Source organism: Lissotriton helveticus, chromosome 3_1, assembly GCF_964261635.1.
Source record: "Lissotriton helveticus chromosome 3_1, aLisHel1.1, whole genome shotgun sequence".
Taxonomy (NCBI): domain Eukaryota; kingdom Metazoa; phylum Chordata; class Amphibia; order Caudata; family Salamandridae; genus Lissotriton; species Lissotriton helveticus.
The window spans coordinates 774,852,228-774,868,424 of NC_136061.1; the positions used below are offsets into that span (position 1 = coordinate 774,852,228).

The 16,197-nt window shown below is 45.5% G+C and overlaps 1 long non-coding RNA gene across 2 annotated transcripts in view; it reads left to right on the top strand.

Moving 5' to 3' along the window:
* LOC144824744 (uncharacterized) overlaps positions 1 to 16,197 on the top strand; it is a 281,446-nt gene that overhangs the window by 121,583 nt on the left and 143,666 nt on the right. For both annotated transcript variants that reach the window (XR_013609093.1, XR_013609092.1), the window contains exon 3: positions 4,846 to 4,910. This is a non-coding gene — a long non-coding RNA (uncharacterized LOC144824744). The remainder of the gene's footprint in view (positions 1 to 4,845; positions 4,911 to 16,197) is intronic.

Consider the following 16,197-nt stretch of genomic DNA (forward strand, 5'->3'; position numbering starts at 1 on the left):
ATAGCTTGCTTAATCTCCACAATGGCCCCTAAAACACTGGGATGCCTGACTTCACCTTGGGGTTGCCCAGGAGGGGCTTCTCACAGGGAGAGCCAGGAAGAGTTCCACAGCGTTATACAGCGCCGGGACGCCCCGTTGGGGCAGCTGTGCGCTTTCCAAAATACACTACATTTACATTTACATTTACATTTAGGCTCAAGGAGGTGGTGAGTCGGTCGGTGGTGATCTTGCTCCAGCATCTTCAGGGGGTTTGTTGAGGGCGGTGGTGGGTCGTTGTTTTCTTGAAGTTAAAGTTTACGCAGCTGTGGTCGGTCCAGTGGAGCTCGGTGGTGTGGCTGAAGGAGATGTGGTTGCTGGAGGAGAAGACGGGGTCGAGCGTGTGGCCGGCGTAATGGGTGGGGGTGCTGACCAGTTGCTTGAATCCGAGGTTATCGAGGTTGTCTAGTAGGGCGGTGGTGTTGTTGTCCTGGTCGTTCTCCAGGTGGAAGTTGAGGTCTCCTAGGAGGATGTAGTCGGGGGAGGCGAGGGCGAGCGGGCTGATGAAGTCTGCGATGGCCTCGCTGAAGTGTGAGCGTGGTCCCGGGGGTCTGTAGATGAGGGTTCCTCTGAGGGTGGTCTGGTGGTCGGTGTGAATCTGGAAGTGCAGGTGCTCTGCGGTGGCGAGTGTGTCGTCAGTGTTGGTTGTGATGCGGATAGTGCTTCTGTGGGCGATGGCGATGCCACCTCCGGTCTGGTTGACGCGGTCCCTCTGAAAAATCTTGTAGCTGTCCGGGATGGCAATGGCGATGTCGGGGGCTGAGGAGGCGTTCATCCAGGTTTCCGTGAAGAAGGCGACGTCTGGTGCCGTTTTGTCCAGGAGGTTCCATATTTCGACGGCGTGCCTGTGGATGGAGCGGGTGTTGAGCAGGATGCACTTGAGGTGGTTGTTGTTGGCGGCTGTTTTGGCTGGCGCGGTGCAGGACCGAGTGCAGGTGAAGTAGCAGGCGTGGCAGGTGAAGGCTCCGTGGGTGCGTTTCGGGGTGGTTTGGTAGCAGGCTGGATGTCGGCCGGTGTTGAGTGCGTGGAGGGTGGTGGCGTCGTAGCTCATTTGGGTTGGCTGGCTCTGGCGGGGTCCAGGGGTTCTGGCACTGGGCGTGGTCCAGGCATGACAGGCGTGGACGTGCTTGCCTTTGGCGCGCCTTCGGCGCACCCGCTATGCGTACGCGCTGTCCCCGCCATTTATGTCCAAGTGAAAGGGAGGAGCAGCTGGGAGGCGGGAGCGGGGTGGCGAATGGGGAGCGGGAGACAGGAGAAGGGGGAGGGGCCACAGGAGTGCAGCGGCGGGGAGCAGAGGGGGGTTGGAAAGAGCGGGAAAGCGGAGCGGGGGAGAGCGAGGGCAAGCCTGGGCAAGCCTGGAGAGCGAGGACAAGCCTGGGCAAGCCTGGAGAGCGAGGGCAAGCCTGGAGAGCAGGGACCCTAAGGAGAGGCGGCAGCAAGAGGGCCAAGCAGGCAGCGGCAGCAGAATCCGGGCACACGGGGGCCGTGCAGTAGTGGAGTTACCGGGTCAAGGGTCACCTGACCGGGTCAAGGGCTTTAAAACAGCTGCTCTGTATTTCCCTTGAATGCGCTGCCCAGGGGGAAGAGTGAATTCATGGCTGCCTCGAGGCCAGCACATTCATCCTGATTGGGACCACTTTCCATGTTTGCACCTGGTGCAACAGCTTTAAGGTGCCCTGGGGCGCAAACATGGAAAATGCACCCTATCTGTAATAGGGGCCCTGGTTCTCCTACAACTCATATAAAATGCAATTCAAGCAGCAAACCATGTATGCTCCTATCTAGCTTCATAGGCAGTACCGTGTTTTACCTTTGCCCTGTTGATAAAAAGACCTTGATTTCTGCTAGTTTATATTTGATCATTACTACCCTCTTTGTAAGAGCTATTGGCACTGTTGCTAAATGATAGAGAATGTGCTGCTGCAAAAAGAATGTGACATCTGCTAATGATGACGGCACATACTCTAAGGCCTTGATTAGGAGCCCTTAGTTATTGCTGTGTTATTTATCACACCCAATGAATATCGATACAACAGTTGTGAGATGCAATGGACTTTGCTTGACCATTTTCATCAGGTAAGTATTGAGAGGTTTGACCTGCTGAAATGTATCATCTGACAAATCGACAATGGCATGTTAATGACATGACCCTGGTTCTTGGACCTTTTGCCAAAATGATGCTAGCACCCTTCTCGTCTCCAGCACCGGACGCCAAGCTCCCTACCACCTCGCTTCGCCGAAAAACACCTAAGGACCTTTTACCTGCTGAAACTGAAGGTCCAGCTCCTCCCGCAGCTCAGACGACCCACAGTGCACCTGACAGGCTCTGCGGCATCCTCCTCAACAAGCGCTCCCTCCACAAACATGCCACGGAAATCTGGGACCTCTTGATGCCGTCTCCCTCGTCTCCTCACGGAAAACTGGACAAACCCCAGCTCGGGCCTGAATATCGCCACCTCCATCCCGACAGCTATAAAATCATCTGCATAGACCACACTGGTCGACCAGGAGGAGGCATCATCATCATTCACAGGAACTCCCTCTGCCTGACCACACACTCAGACAACCCAATGACAACCATGGAACATCTCCCCTTCCAGATCCAGACCAAACCCAACACACCCTAAGCAGCACCATCCTCTACAGACTTCTAGTCCCTGCCTGCCCTTTAGTGACACCTTCATTGACTTGGGGCTCTCGCATTTACTGATTACATCCTACTTGCCGACCTCAACTTCCACCTGGGCAACCCAATGACTAGAACTCTGCATCCCTTCTGGAGAGCCTCGCCAACATCAGACTAAGGCAGCTAGTCACTTCTCTGACCCATGCAGCAGGACACAATCTCGACCCAGAAAAAACCTCACTTACAGCCACACCTCCGCACTACTCTGGACTGCCCACCACTGTGTTTATTTTGCCTTCACCAAACCCACCGTACACCGCCTCACCCATCGCCCCTGATTTACCCCACACCATCAACTGCTCCATCGAGACAGCCACCTTCCCCAATGATTGAAAAACATGCTGAGATCAATCCCCTGCTGAAGAAACCATCTGCCCACCTGACAGACCTCAAGAATTCCAGATTCATCTCCCTGCTCCCCTTCCTAGCCAAGATCACAGAGAAGGCCATCAACGCCCAACTCTCTGAGTTGATTGAAGCCAACTATGTCCTTGACTCCTCTCAATCTGGCTTATGAAACAACCATAGCTCCAAGACCACCCTCCTTGCTGCCACTGATGACATCCGCTCCCTCCTCAACCAGGGAGAAACAGCACCTCTTACCCTCCTTGACCTCTCAGCCACCTTCGACACCGTCTCCCAACGCACCCTAAGCACAAGACTCCATGATGTTGGTACCCATGACAAAGCACTGGACTGGATCCATTTCTTCCTCACCAGTAGAACATATTGAGTCAGACTACCACTGTTCCTCTCAGAACCCAAAGAGATTGGTTGTAGTGTCCCCCTGGGCTCCTACCTGAGTCCCACCCTCTTCATCGTCTACATGGCCCGCTCGCAGCCGTAGTCACGAACCACGGACTCAACATCGTTTCCTTTGCAAAAGACACCCAGCTCAAAATCGGTAGAGATCCCAAATATTATGGGGAGCAGGCCATTATGAATCCTCATCATATTTTTGGGTACTCCATGGCTCAGCTGGTAACATTGAGTCCCTCCCTGCATCTGCATTGAGTTTAGGGAACTCCCTAATGTTCTCAACCAATTCCCTCACATGAGTTCTCACGCCTCTCAGCTTTAACAGTTCTAACTCTTTCTCACTCATTGTCATCCACGGATTCTTCTGCAATTTCATTTGCTGAGTTATGTCAATTCCACATTCATCCACCACCTGTCCCATCCCCTCATGCACCTCTCTTGGCACCCTTGCTGCTTCCTAGCACATGTAGAGCAACGCACTCTCACTGTAATGCTCTAGGAAGTACATACCCACGTTGCCCATAACAATTGTTCTAACCTTTTTGCCACAGCGCAAATTCCGACACAGGCTGGGTTAGGGGGTGGGCATGGCGCTCCTGTACTTATGACGGCTCCACTCCATCATTAGTCACGGGGCGTGTGCTTATGACAGCATGGAGCCATGATGACCCCGCCCACTCACTAAATCGCCCGCAAAGGCGGGGAATTAGTGCCGTGTGGGAGGAGCGGTGGTGGCATGACGGCTCCACGCCATCATGAGGACACGCCGCTCGTGGCTCGTGACAATGTGGAGCTGTCATGAGCACCGAATCAGCTAAATTTGGTTTTCAACTGGACAACGTCAAGTCTCTATGGTATTTTCCCAATGCTTTGCAAGCTAACTGGTCAGGCTATGCCAGTTGTCTTACCTCCTATCATATTGCTGACCAAGCTCTTTCCTTGTCGTGGCCCTAATGCCATTACTCCAGACTTTTGTGCGGAATCCTGAGTTATATTTGGGATAGGTTGAGAAATTAAGGTACTCAGCAAAGTCAATGTGCTTACTGCTCCAGGCTTGGGGATATGTCTGAAGAGGGGGTGAGACAGCAGACTCTGTACAGCTTTGAGGTGTGCAATCTTCGATATGGGATTCTGCCACTGTCTTGTTCTCAGTTACTGCCGGGGCTGTGGCACTACGTGCAGCAGCTTCTCCATTGTATGCAGGCAGGCTTATTCTGTTGCTGCCTCTCTGTCTGTAATTTGGATGCTAACAATGTCTTAGATTAGATTCACTGCATGACAGTACTTAGTTGTAGTGCACACAGTTTTTTTAACAGATGATGCTGTACAGAAACTCTGGATTAATAATTATTTTCTATTCTCAGCTTTCTAGGTCCCATGCCAGGAGTCCTCCCCTGTGGTAGCATCTGTTTAAAGGAGAACAGTGCAGGTAAGTCCGCTATAAACTAATATGCTTTGATTCCTCCACCTGTCTGTACCAACATCAGTGCAGGGGTTTCTGGGGAATAAGCGCTCAACAACACATGCTTAACAACACTTGCTCAGAAAGAAAACATCCTCTCATTTGTATCCTTTTAATCAAGTGCTCTGGGTGGTTGTGGTCATAGTAGTGCATACGGTTCACCCCCTTTTCAGATCCTTAGTGGTGCCCCGTGCAGTTCGCTCCCTCCCACCCCAACCCCAGTTCTCGCACATACCTGAGTTAGACACGCCCCTCAAACTTCTTAGCTGGGACTGGTAGTACACCTGCATTCACTCCCTTCCCCGACTCCTCAGCTTGCTTCTTTGGGTTGTGGTCCACGTTTCCTCCGTGTCAAATAAGCCAGGTGGCATCCTTTGATTGTACCGTAAAGGCAGCTGGTACTTGTTTCTCCTACAGCACTTCGGCATCTTCCATAAGTTCCTCTGGAAGTGTCTCTCCTGATTGTGCCTCTCCTGATGACTGCGCATCCTCTGGGTTGCCTCACATAGTCAAACACAAGTTCCTCCTCTTAGGACATGGGTTGAGTCCTGCCCCCTCAGTATCCTTGGGATACGAGTTAAAGTCATCAACATGTGTGTTTTTTGGTATATGATCAGGAGGAGAGAGCCAGGACATGGAACCATGCAATCCTCTTCCATGTCACACTCTCCATTTAGGTTCTCTTTCTCCTTCTCTTTGCTTTCTATCAGAGGATAGATCTCAAAGTGTCAATTACTTCCTCCCTTCCTATACTCTGGCTTCCTCCTCTTGCGCACTCCTCCATGTATGAGCCCTAGTGTGCATTTTGTATTCAGATTTCTTCCTTTTCCTTGCCATGTACTCCCAAAGATTTAAGGCTTTTAGTTGTCTTAAATTTTCTATTAGAGGGATATGGAAAGTGTAGTTCAGTGGCAATTGCAATTCCCCAAACTTGGATGTACATTTGTGCCATTAGCTAAGCCACATGCACCTATGTAACCCTTTCTTGAACACCATCCCCTTAGTTGGTGTATATTCTGGGAGGCAACTTCGCGTCCCTATTGGCATCTTTCCCCTTCTTCGACAAGAGAGTTCCCATTCTGGCAAGCTCTCAACCAGTCTCTGTTCCAATTGCTCACTTACTCCATGCTAATGGGTTCATAATCTGTCCACCAATACCAGTGCATCTCTGTCAAAGGTCACCCTATCGCAGCAGGCCAATGGCCTCCACCAGCCCTGAAGAAATATTGACTACAACAATATCAAATCCCTATACTTAAAAAGGTAGGTACACAAATATTGACTAAAAAATATCGTACAAAAATATAGATGTACAAAACATCAATTTATTCATCTAAAAAATAAAATAATATACATTAATTACATTGAATATAAAAATACATTTTAATAAAATAAAATAAATTTAACATACATTTTAACAAAATATAACAAATAAGCTTAATTATAAAAATATAAACACACAAACATAATAGCTTATGCTTTAAAACAATTAATACGTTAATTTTTAAATGTATTTTAAGACTTTTAAATTATATTAAAAAAATATATATGTATATCAATAATTTAAAGTATAAGAAAAAACATTCTATAATAAATTAAAACATTAAACTTTTTAAAAATATGCAATGTGCAAAAGTATGGAAAGTGATAGATAGAGGAGAGGTAAAAATGATTTCTCCCACTCCAATAACTACAACAGTAGGAAAAGTGTTGAATAGCAAAAGGCTAAAAATGTTTTTCCTATTCCAATGAGTGCAACAGTAGGGCAAGTGTTGGCAAGCGGAGGGATAAAATATACTGTTCGAACTTCAGTCATTGCAACATTAGGGAAAGTGTTAGATAGCAGAAGGGTAAAATGTACAATTCCCACTCCATTGAGTGCAACAGTAGGGAAATTATTGGATAGTGGAGGGGTAAAAATTACTATTTCCACTCCAGTGAGTGCAACAGTGGGGAAAGTGTGGATAGCGCAGGGAATACATTTATGATTCCAACATCACTGAGTGCAACAGTTGGTAAAGTGTTGGATAGCGGAGGGGTAAAATGTACAATTCCCACTCCAATGAGTACAACAGTAGGGAAAGTGTTGGATAGTCTAGGGGTAAAAATTACTTTTCCCAGTCCACTGAGTGCAACAGTAGGGTAAGTGTTGGATAGTGGAGGGATTCAATTTATTATTCCAACTCCAGTGATAAAATTACTATTCACACTCCAGTCAATTAAAAAATCAAATCAAAATAAATATTTAAAAATCTAAAAATAATATTATAAAAAGGAATAAATAAGTAAATAAATAGATAATTATGTTAAAAATAAAAATACCGATATATTTAATATATAAAAAGAAAACAGACTATACTATCAACTACATGCAACAAATACCTACAAATATTAGATAAATTAAAATAAAAATATTTTAAACTAGAAAATATTTACAAGCAAAAACCTTATTACATAAATGTTTTTATTTTATTTCCCACCCTATAACACCACACAAATCACAATACACTTCTACATTTTGAAAACAAATATACTTTCATAATTAGCATAATTAATAACAGTTAAAAATATTATTATTACAAAAATAAGTAATAAAAATGAGTTAACAACCCACACTTTAACCCTATAATTCCCACAACACATACTTAAATTGAACTGTAAAATAATAAATGACACTATTAAAACTTATTTTAAAATTACAAACTATAACTTTTGAACAACTAATTATAAAGTAGGTAAAATGTATTTAATACCCACCCTTTAGCCCTTTAAAAATAAAAAAAAAATAAAACAAATCTAAACAACTACCCAGAGTAAATATCCAACAATTAACATTAATTAACAATTATATATTAATGAATTAAACACAAATTACTTCCCACCCTTTGCCCCTATAAACCCCACAACACACACCTGCAATTATTAATTACCATAATTAAAATAATTAATAACAATTAACAACAAATTACTAAAACTTTTTTTAATAAACTAAGGGGGTCATTAGAATCCGCCCGCCATCCTCCCGTGGAATGGGACCACCCGCCATAGGTGTGGGGGGTCCGGTTGCAAAGATTAGGATGTGCCCGCCACACTGGGGGGGCGCATCCTGCATTCCTGACATTGCGGCGGGTGGTGTACTCAGCACCGCCGGCCACAATGCCAGCAAGACATGTTGTGCACTTCCATGCACAACATGGCAGGCACCACGTGCTGCCTGCCATGTTGTGCATGGAACTGCTGGGGGGTACCATAGGTCCCCCCCATGTGCACCCCCCATTCCCCAGAGTCCCTGGGCGCCCGCAACGGGCCCCCGCAGGCAGACTTCGCATGCCGCCACGGAATGGCATGTCCCAGTATACATACTAATATGGCTGGTGGTGTCTAACAGACAAGTGCGATAAGGAGTGCGATTGGTTATTCTGTCAAGCTTGACAGCATCCAACCTTGATCTATTCGACAACTCCCCACTGGTCAGAGGGAGCAAACCGATCAGCACCCAAGTTGTTATAAAATCAAACTACCCAAAATTAAATTAGAGTGCCACACAATCCCACTTGTTTGTCTAACAGACACCGCCACCATATTGAACACTTTTCCGCCAGGTCGACTTGTCGACCGGGCGTAAAAGCGGCGGGGTCTTTCCGTCCGCCACAGACCCCCTAGCCATAATAATATGGCGGGGGTCTTTGCTGGAAGGATGGTGGGCGGTTCACCCCTGCCGGCCCGGCGGGGACTACCGCCGGCCCGGCGGGGGCGATCCGCCCATCATCCTATTGGGGCCCTAAGTGTCACCCTTTACCGCTATAGACCCCAAAACACACACCTAAAATTAATTACAAAGTTACCATAATTAATAAACAATTAATTATTTGACATTAATTAAAAACCAATTATTTATTCATCAATTAAAAAATAACTTCCCACCCTTTACTCCAATAAACTCCAAACCACACACCTAAAATTTGTTACACAATTACCATAATTAATTACCAATTAAATAATTAATATTACGTAACAACTAATTATTACCTAATTAATATTAAATGTATTTACTCATTTAACACATAACATCTCAATTAAATACATATTAATAAATAAACAATCATCTTTCATTTATTATCATTAAGATACTTCCACCCTATTCCCCTACCAACTCATAACCTGCTATGGAACTAAAAAACACAAAATTCCAATAACTATTTTTAATAACTACTAAAAATGTAACCCATATATTAAAAAATATAAAAAAAATTATACAAAAAAATACATCACATACATTTAAAATATATACTAAAATAAATAACAATAAAAAGACTGATATTTGTGCAAATGATATAAAACACTTCGATATTTTTGTAAATCAATATTAGTTACCTTAAGTCGAAATTCTTGACCATGATAGTCTTTCTGACGATATTTCTCCCTCATGATATTTGAGACTCGATATTTCTGCCAGTCGATACTTACAACTCAATATTGTGTCTCATTACCAACTCATACATTTGCCAACTTTTTAAAATGAAAGAATGTCATTAAGAATGCAAGAACTATCACTCCTACAGATACAAAAATAACAGCCACATAATAATTGCCCTGAAAATTCATCCACTGCATTTCAATACAACTCTCAACATACAATGCTCCGCAACTTATTAATTTTCACATGTGGGCAAATCCCTATTGATACTCAAGTCTTCCTTCTTCAGCCACCTCATCTCAGAGAACCAGGAGCAGGTCGGGAATGGGTCATTTTGGACTCGGTGCATTACTAAGTTCTATAACAAATTAGTTTCTCAAATCCTACTCAGATTTAATTGGAACCATCATTTCTGCTACCAGATCTTAGGCACACAATGTATCTTAAATAATCATGCTATAAGCACACCAATGATTAGAACCGGAAGTGGTGTAGTCCTGATACGGACTTTGGTGCTCCTTGATTGGACCACTGAACAATACATTTGTGATCAAGTTCAAAATCAATACTGGAACGTTCTAATAAGAATGACAGTCATAACTTGAATTTTTATATCAGAAGTTAATAGGCAAAATACATGAGTTAAGCCATCAATACGTATAGCAGCAAAGCCATGTATTCACAAGTATGAGAACTCTGTAACGTTCTACATAAAATCTGGCATTGATTTGTCTTCTAAGGGTGAGAAGAAGGGGGCTCTGTGGTATAGAGAAATGCACATCCTTTCATAGGACTTTAGTCAAAGACTTTTATATATTCCACACATGTACATGGTACTCAGGGGATGCACCAATTATGAAGAAGCTAGAGGAAACATTATATTACCAAATACATTAAAGGATTCTCCCATAGTAGTATTACATCCGATGCTTGCATTCTCACAGTTTATTTAAGCTTACTAGGTGATACATTGTACACAGACTGTCTAAGATAGTTAGACCATTCTTAGTTAAGCACAGTATGGGAAAGATCTCTAGGAACATTCTTTATTCAATAGACTGACTTGCATTTCTTTATTTAGAACAAGCAACAGTAATACCAAACATCACATGGTATACTACAACAATGATTCAAGATGGAGAACGGTGTAAACACAGAGGCCTAATTACGACTTTGGGGGTCTTGGAGCGGGCCACTTCAAGACCGCCAAAGCCTTGTGGCTGTCCCACAATGGAACATCAAAGGCAAATCCTGCATGGCATGGACTGGTGAAGTGCATGCTGTGCTGAGCTTGGGTGCATGCACACAGGGGGGGCACAGCATGCACCCCCTGGATGTACAAGTTTACCCCTACGCCATGTTAAACCTACATGGCAGGAGCAGGCAAGCAGTTGATGGGAGCAGCACCACCCTTGATGTAAGTATGACTACAGGGGGTCTCTCCTTCCCTCTCGCCATTTTTAAAATGGTTTAGGGGTAAATTCGAGGGAATACCCCGGGACCAGAACTAGTGGTTCTGACACCCCCTTATCTCAATATGAGGTGAGGGAGATACACAGATATTCTGGGACCGGCAGAGTCCTGAAGAAGGCCGGCGCGACCCCAATCGAGGGGCATAGACATACGGCTGAAACATGTCAACAACATGGCAGTTAGGAGCACATTACAACTCCCAATCACCACCATCCTTCATGTTTTTAATCCTGGCAGGAATAAAGTATAGGCACAGTGACACTTCCGAGCTAGTTTTAATCCACATGAAAAGGGGGGGCCCTCGGCCCCCCCGCACGCATGGCGGCGCGGCGACCGTCGCCCCCACTCTCTCCTTTGTCGCCATTCGGCGGTGGGGGCGTGCCCTGGGGGGCGCGGCTCACCGCCGATTGGCTGGCGGCCTCCCTGACACGGATCCTGGGAAGTGGGTCCGGGTCAGGGGGGGCGGGCGATAGGAGGGGCCACCTGGCCCCTCGAGAATAAAGAGATAGGGAGCGCCCAGGAGACCCCCTTGTCCCTGGACGCTCCCTCGCCGTAACGGTGTGCCCCGCGCTCGGGGCTTCTTTGTTTATTAACTATTTGCCTTTTATTTTTCAGGAACTCGACCACAGGCGGGAGAGAGCGGTATTCTGGGATCCTTGGCGGATCGAGACTCAGCGCCGGAGCTTTTGACCTTGTGCTCTTTGTTGCAGGCTTTCGACGTCCGGGGCCGCGCTGAGCCAGCCCCCGCCGCATCGTTCGATCGCGGGAGCTGAGTGTCGGGCGCATTGATTATTTCACTGTCCAGGTTCCTACGCACGAAAGGAGGATGTCCCTTGGCGGTCGTGGACCCACAAATAGACGAGGAATGGCGAAACGGCGGTGCTCCACGGGGGCAGGATTTCGGGCGGCCGATGGCTCGCGGAGCAAGTGCGCCTTGGACACAAGTTAAGTGGAGGGAAGGGAAGGGTGTGTCAGGAGCACACGGGCAAACATATGTAATAATGGGAAAGGGTTGGCTTCTGTGGAAGGCGTGATATGCCCAAGTCAATTTTCTGTAGCTGAAGTTCTCCAGGGACCTTTGGATGTGGTTATGAGGAAAACTTTTATATAAATGAATCATGGGATTCTAGATTTATTGTTACCGATGGTTCCTGCAGGTATTCTAACTCGTTTCAAATCGCCTAGTGCTGCGACTGGGCCAGAATATGGTGCGTAAATATAGATGTGAGTCAGACAGACGGCTCCATATTTTGTGCAGGCCGTAGAAGCATGTGTGACAAATGTTCTTGCTTTCAAGTGCACTGGTTTTTTGAGTTTCTTTCCAGTATTCATTTTACGTATAAAAATAGATCTTCATTTAAGAGTTGAGGGTAATGCAGCTCAGATCTAAAATTTACTGGAATATTGTGTTAAAGTATTCGACATTTTTACCATTCTGCTCTATGCTAATACTGAAGATAATTACAATGGCACCACGAATAATTACCGTCACTGTTATCAGCAGCTACATAGCATTGCAAACTAGCTCTGTTGTGGTGCTCCGTGATGCCGAGGATAGGCCTGTCCTTCCAGTACAGATTCTGAGTGTTTGTTCCCCAGCTGCTTACCTCTAGCCTGTTCAGCTCAGATCTAAAATTTACTGGAATATTGTGTTAAAGTATTCAACATTTTTACCATTCTGCTCTATGCTAATACTGAAGATAATTACAATGGCACCACGAATAATTACCGTCACTGTTATCAGCAGCTACATAGCATTGCAAACTAGCTCTGTTGTGGTGCTCCGTGATGCCGAGGATAGGCCTGTCCTTCCAGTACAGATGCTGAGTGTTTGTTCCCCAGCTGCTTACCTCTAGCCTGTTCGTCACAGCAGTTTTGCAGATGTATCTGCTCAGTCGCCTTCTTGCTTTGCAAATGAATATTATGCTACTTTCTTGAAGTGCTAATAGCGGGCGCAAGGCAAGATGCTGCTATTTTAACTTGCGCACACCAGCTGCGAGCAGTAGAGATACCAAGTACCGGTGCTGTTTCCTGGGGAGTACTGATCCGATCGCCTTTTATTAAACCCTTTTCCTTCTCAATGATTACCTCACCTCAAAGCAGTCTAACTTGCATCTGGGAGATTAATAACATTTCGAGCTAAACTTATTTTGGGAAATGTTTAAATACAAACTGTGTTCGGGTACAACCTCCTGGCCTTTGGTACATGACTGCCAAAGCAACTGGAGTGTGAATAAAGAGAGCTGAGTGAACTGCATTTACAACCGTGCATTTTGGGAGGAATTTTACAGCATATTGAGTGTGTGTTTCTCACCTGTGAAATAGTATTGCTCCAGTTCTACTTCATCTTCCGTAACTAAAGGTCCTACTTTTTACTTTATGGTGCGTGTGCTAACTGCTGAATCATACATGACCTGGCTGGCAATTCTGGAAAATTCCTGCCGGGCTGCACACTTGGGCGCAAGTTTCACGCCTGGATGGTCTGCCACGACCCATCCATGTAAGCCCTCCGTTATAGTGTGGGATAGAGACCGATCTTAACATAGAGTGTAATTTTAGTTGTAATACCCTTCATTTTCCAACTGAGGCGTTAAAGCGCTTTCAGGGAGCTGGGATCACGCTGCATCACACTTTGGGACCAGTATTAATGCACCGTGCCAAGAACGCACCCGCATTATTACAACGCGCGCAGTGTGATATTCTTGGAATTTTTCATGCCATAGATTGAGGAGATGGTATTGTTGACCATATAACGGAGAGGTTATTTCTACTGGATCATAGTACTAGATTGTGTGGTTTTGAATGATGTGCCAAGCCGACTTGTAACGCGCAAACAAACATCATCATAGATATGAGCCACATCACCTGGTCAACTTATGCCAACCTGGCCCATCGACTCCGGGGGCTTGTTTCCCATGTTGTGTCCCATGATGTGTCTTTCAGCGGACTTTAAACCAGTGATGGTTGGGAGCCCTGGAAACCATCACCTATCCACGATGATACATGAGGTTTTGATAAATGAATTCTGCGGAGTATTTGTCTTCCAGGGCAACTGGAGCAAACTTCGTGGGGGAGGGGGGGGCTTAAAAAAAAAAAAAACATTCTGTGAGAGGCTAATTCTTCCAACCACAGACAAAGTGGCTGTAACGGCTAGGCTGGTTGCTCTCAAATCTGGGGAATTGGGTTCGAGACTCTGCAATGACGCTCAACATCCTGTAAGTCTGGACAAATAACGTAATATCCCCGTGCCTAACAAAAGCAGAATATCCCAGATCACAGAGCTATGTTATGTCCTTCGTAGTAAATTGAGTCATTCGTGTGTGTTGTAAAAAATTACTTCAGGGTTTGTGGTTACCAAAGTTGGTGACATTTGAAGATGAAGGTGATGTGTTCTGCTGAATTTTGTGGGGCAGTGTTTTGACTTCATTATGGCGAAATGTTGCGCGGGGCTGCAGCTGTTAGGTTGGATTCAGTTTTGACTATTTCGTCATGTTGTGCCTTAAAAATATTACTTTTCTTGTTATATTACTTTGTGGATAGTATTGTGTTATATTCTTACATTAAGGTTATTGGGGAAAAAAAGTCATATTGTCTAGGCAAGATGGCTGCCGTGGGGAAGGCTGTGTAGGCAGCTTGCTCCCCTGCTCCTGGCGTCTTAACGTGAAGGGAGGAGGATATCCAGTTAATTCTTCTGGCTAAAGTTCCATAAGAGCCGACTTCAAGACTCTATGTAACTCCTGTCGATTTAGTAAAAAAGTGGGTGCACTTTTATCGTTTAGCTACAGAGCGGCGTGACTGCAGTCGGCTGATTTGGAGCCGTTGCCGCTGCCGCTGCTGGCGGAGGCTGGCGGAGGCTGCCCTGGGCTGGGCTATTCGGAGGCAGCTGTGGAGCCGTGAGCTGCGCGGAGACTGGGAGACTGAAGGGTGTTTCCCACTTCCGTCTACTACCTACGGACTTGATTTTGGAGCCTTACAGCCGCTGAGAGACGTCGGTTGGTTTTTCTGATGACTAACGCTGATTTCCCTCGAAGTCTTGGAACCAGTGCAATTTAAACCGGCGAAATCTTGTGGAAAATAGCTGTATCTAGCTCTGACAAAACTGTTATTAACTGTTACGAACTATTATTTGCAACAAACTATCCTTGTGGAGGGCGGTGTCTACGAATGATACTAAATTTCTCTGAGTTTCGACGGCGGTCTCCGCTGTGGCGTGCTACACTCTGCCTCTGCTGGGCACAGAGGAACGTTTTTCCGGGCAGAGGGGGCCCACGAAAGAAGAAGAGGACGCCGCTCCCCTCCTCTATTGCAACACGCAGCAGTAAGAAAAACGATATTGGGTCTAAGCCGAAGGACGTGGAGGTCGCGATGGCAGAGGCAGCCCCATTGATTCTCGGCAAAACTGTTACTAAACCGGGTAAGAGTTCCAGCAAGGGGGCTGCTATTAAATCTAATGTATCACAAACATTGCCTGTCTTGTTTGAGAAGCACGCTGCTAAAAAGAAAAATTTGGATAATGGAGTGGAAAATCAAAGTATTGATTTAACTGCTACACAGTCTTCAACTCAATCACCTACTAGCGGTGGTATTCAGCATAATACTAATACTCTTTCAAATTTGATAATGGCTCCGATTCCGATATCGATACCGACTGATTCTTTGAGGCGGGGCATTATGGGAAATGTAGTCCCTGCTGGAGTTATTTCCAATCGGTCTTGCTCGCTCCCATCATTATCATTGGTATTAAACGACTTACCTAGTGATTTGTGTTCTGAAAAAGAAATTACTATGCAGCAAAACAGCCAGGAACTTCCCGAAAACTTTTATTCTCTTTCGGATCTTTCATCTGATGAGGCGACAGGCGTAAATAAAGAATGGGCAGATATTAGCTGCGAGATTTTATCCTCTCCTGGAGAGAGTAGTCTCAGCCCTGATAACGCAAACGCAGCTACTATTATTAAAAAGAGGCTGAAGAAGAAAAGATCCTTCCGTGTGGCGAGCAAAGAGACTACTCCTAGGCCAACAAACAATACGGATTCTTTATCTCCTGATTTAGTAGCTACTGCTTCTGCTGCTGTTGATGAAACTCCTCGATTTAATCATAATGGCTTATCTGACCCAACTCTGCCACTAGACGATTCTGCAGAGATTACACTTAAAACGATATTTGACACCATGATGACTCATAGGGCAGAAAGTAAGGCGGAGAATCAACGTACTCAAATGACATGTGCCAAAGTTAAAAATGTAGTACGTCGCGCAATTAAACTATGTTCAGAGACTGCGGATAGGGTCACTGAAGCAGAGGCCAGGATATCTGTCCTGGAAGAGGAATGTATGGCTCAAAAGCAAGAAGTGGGAGACTTT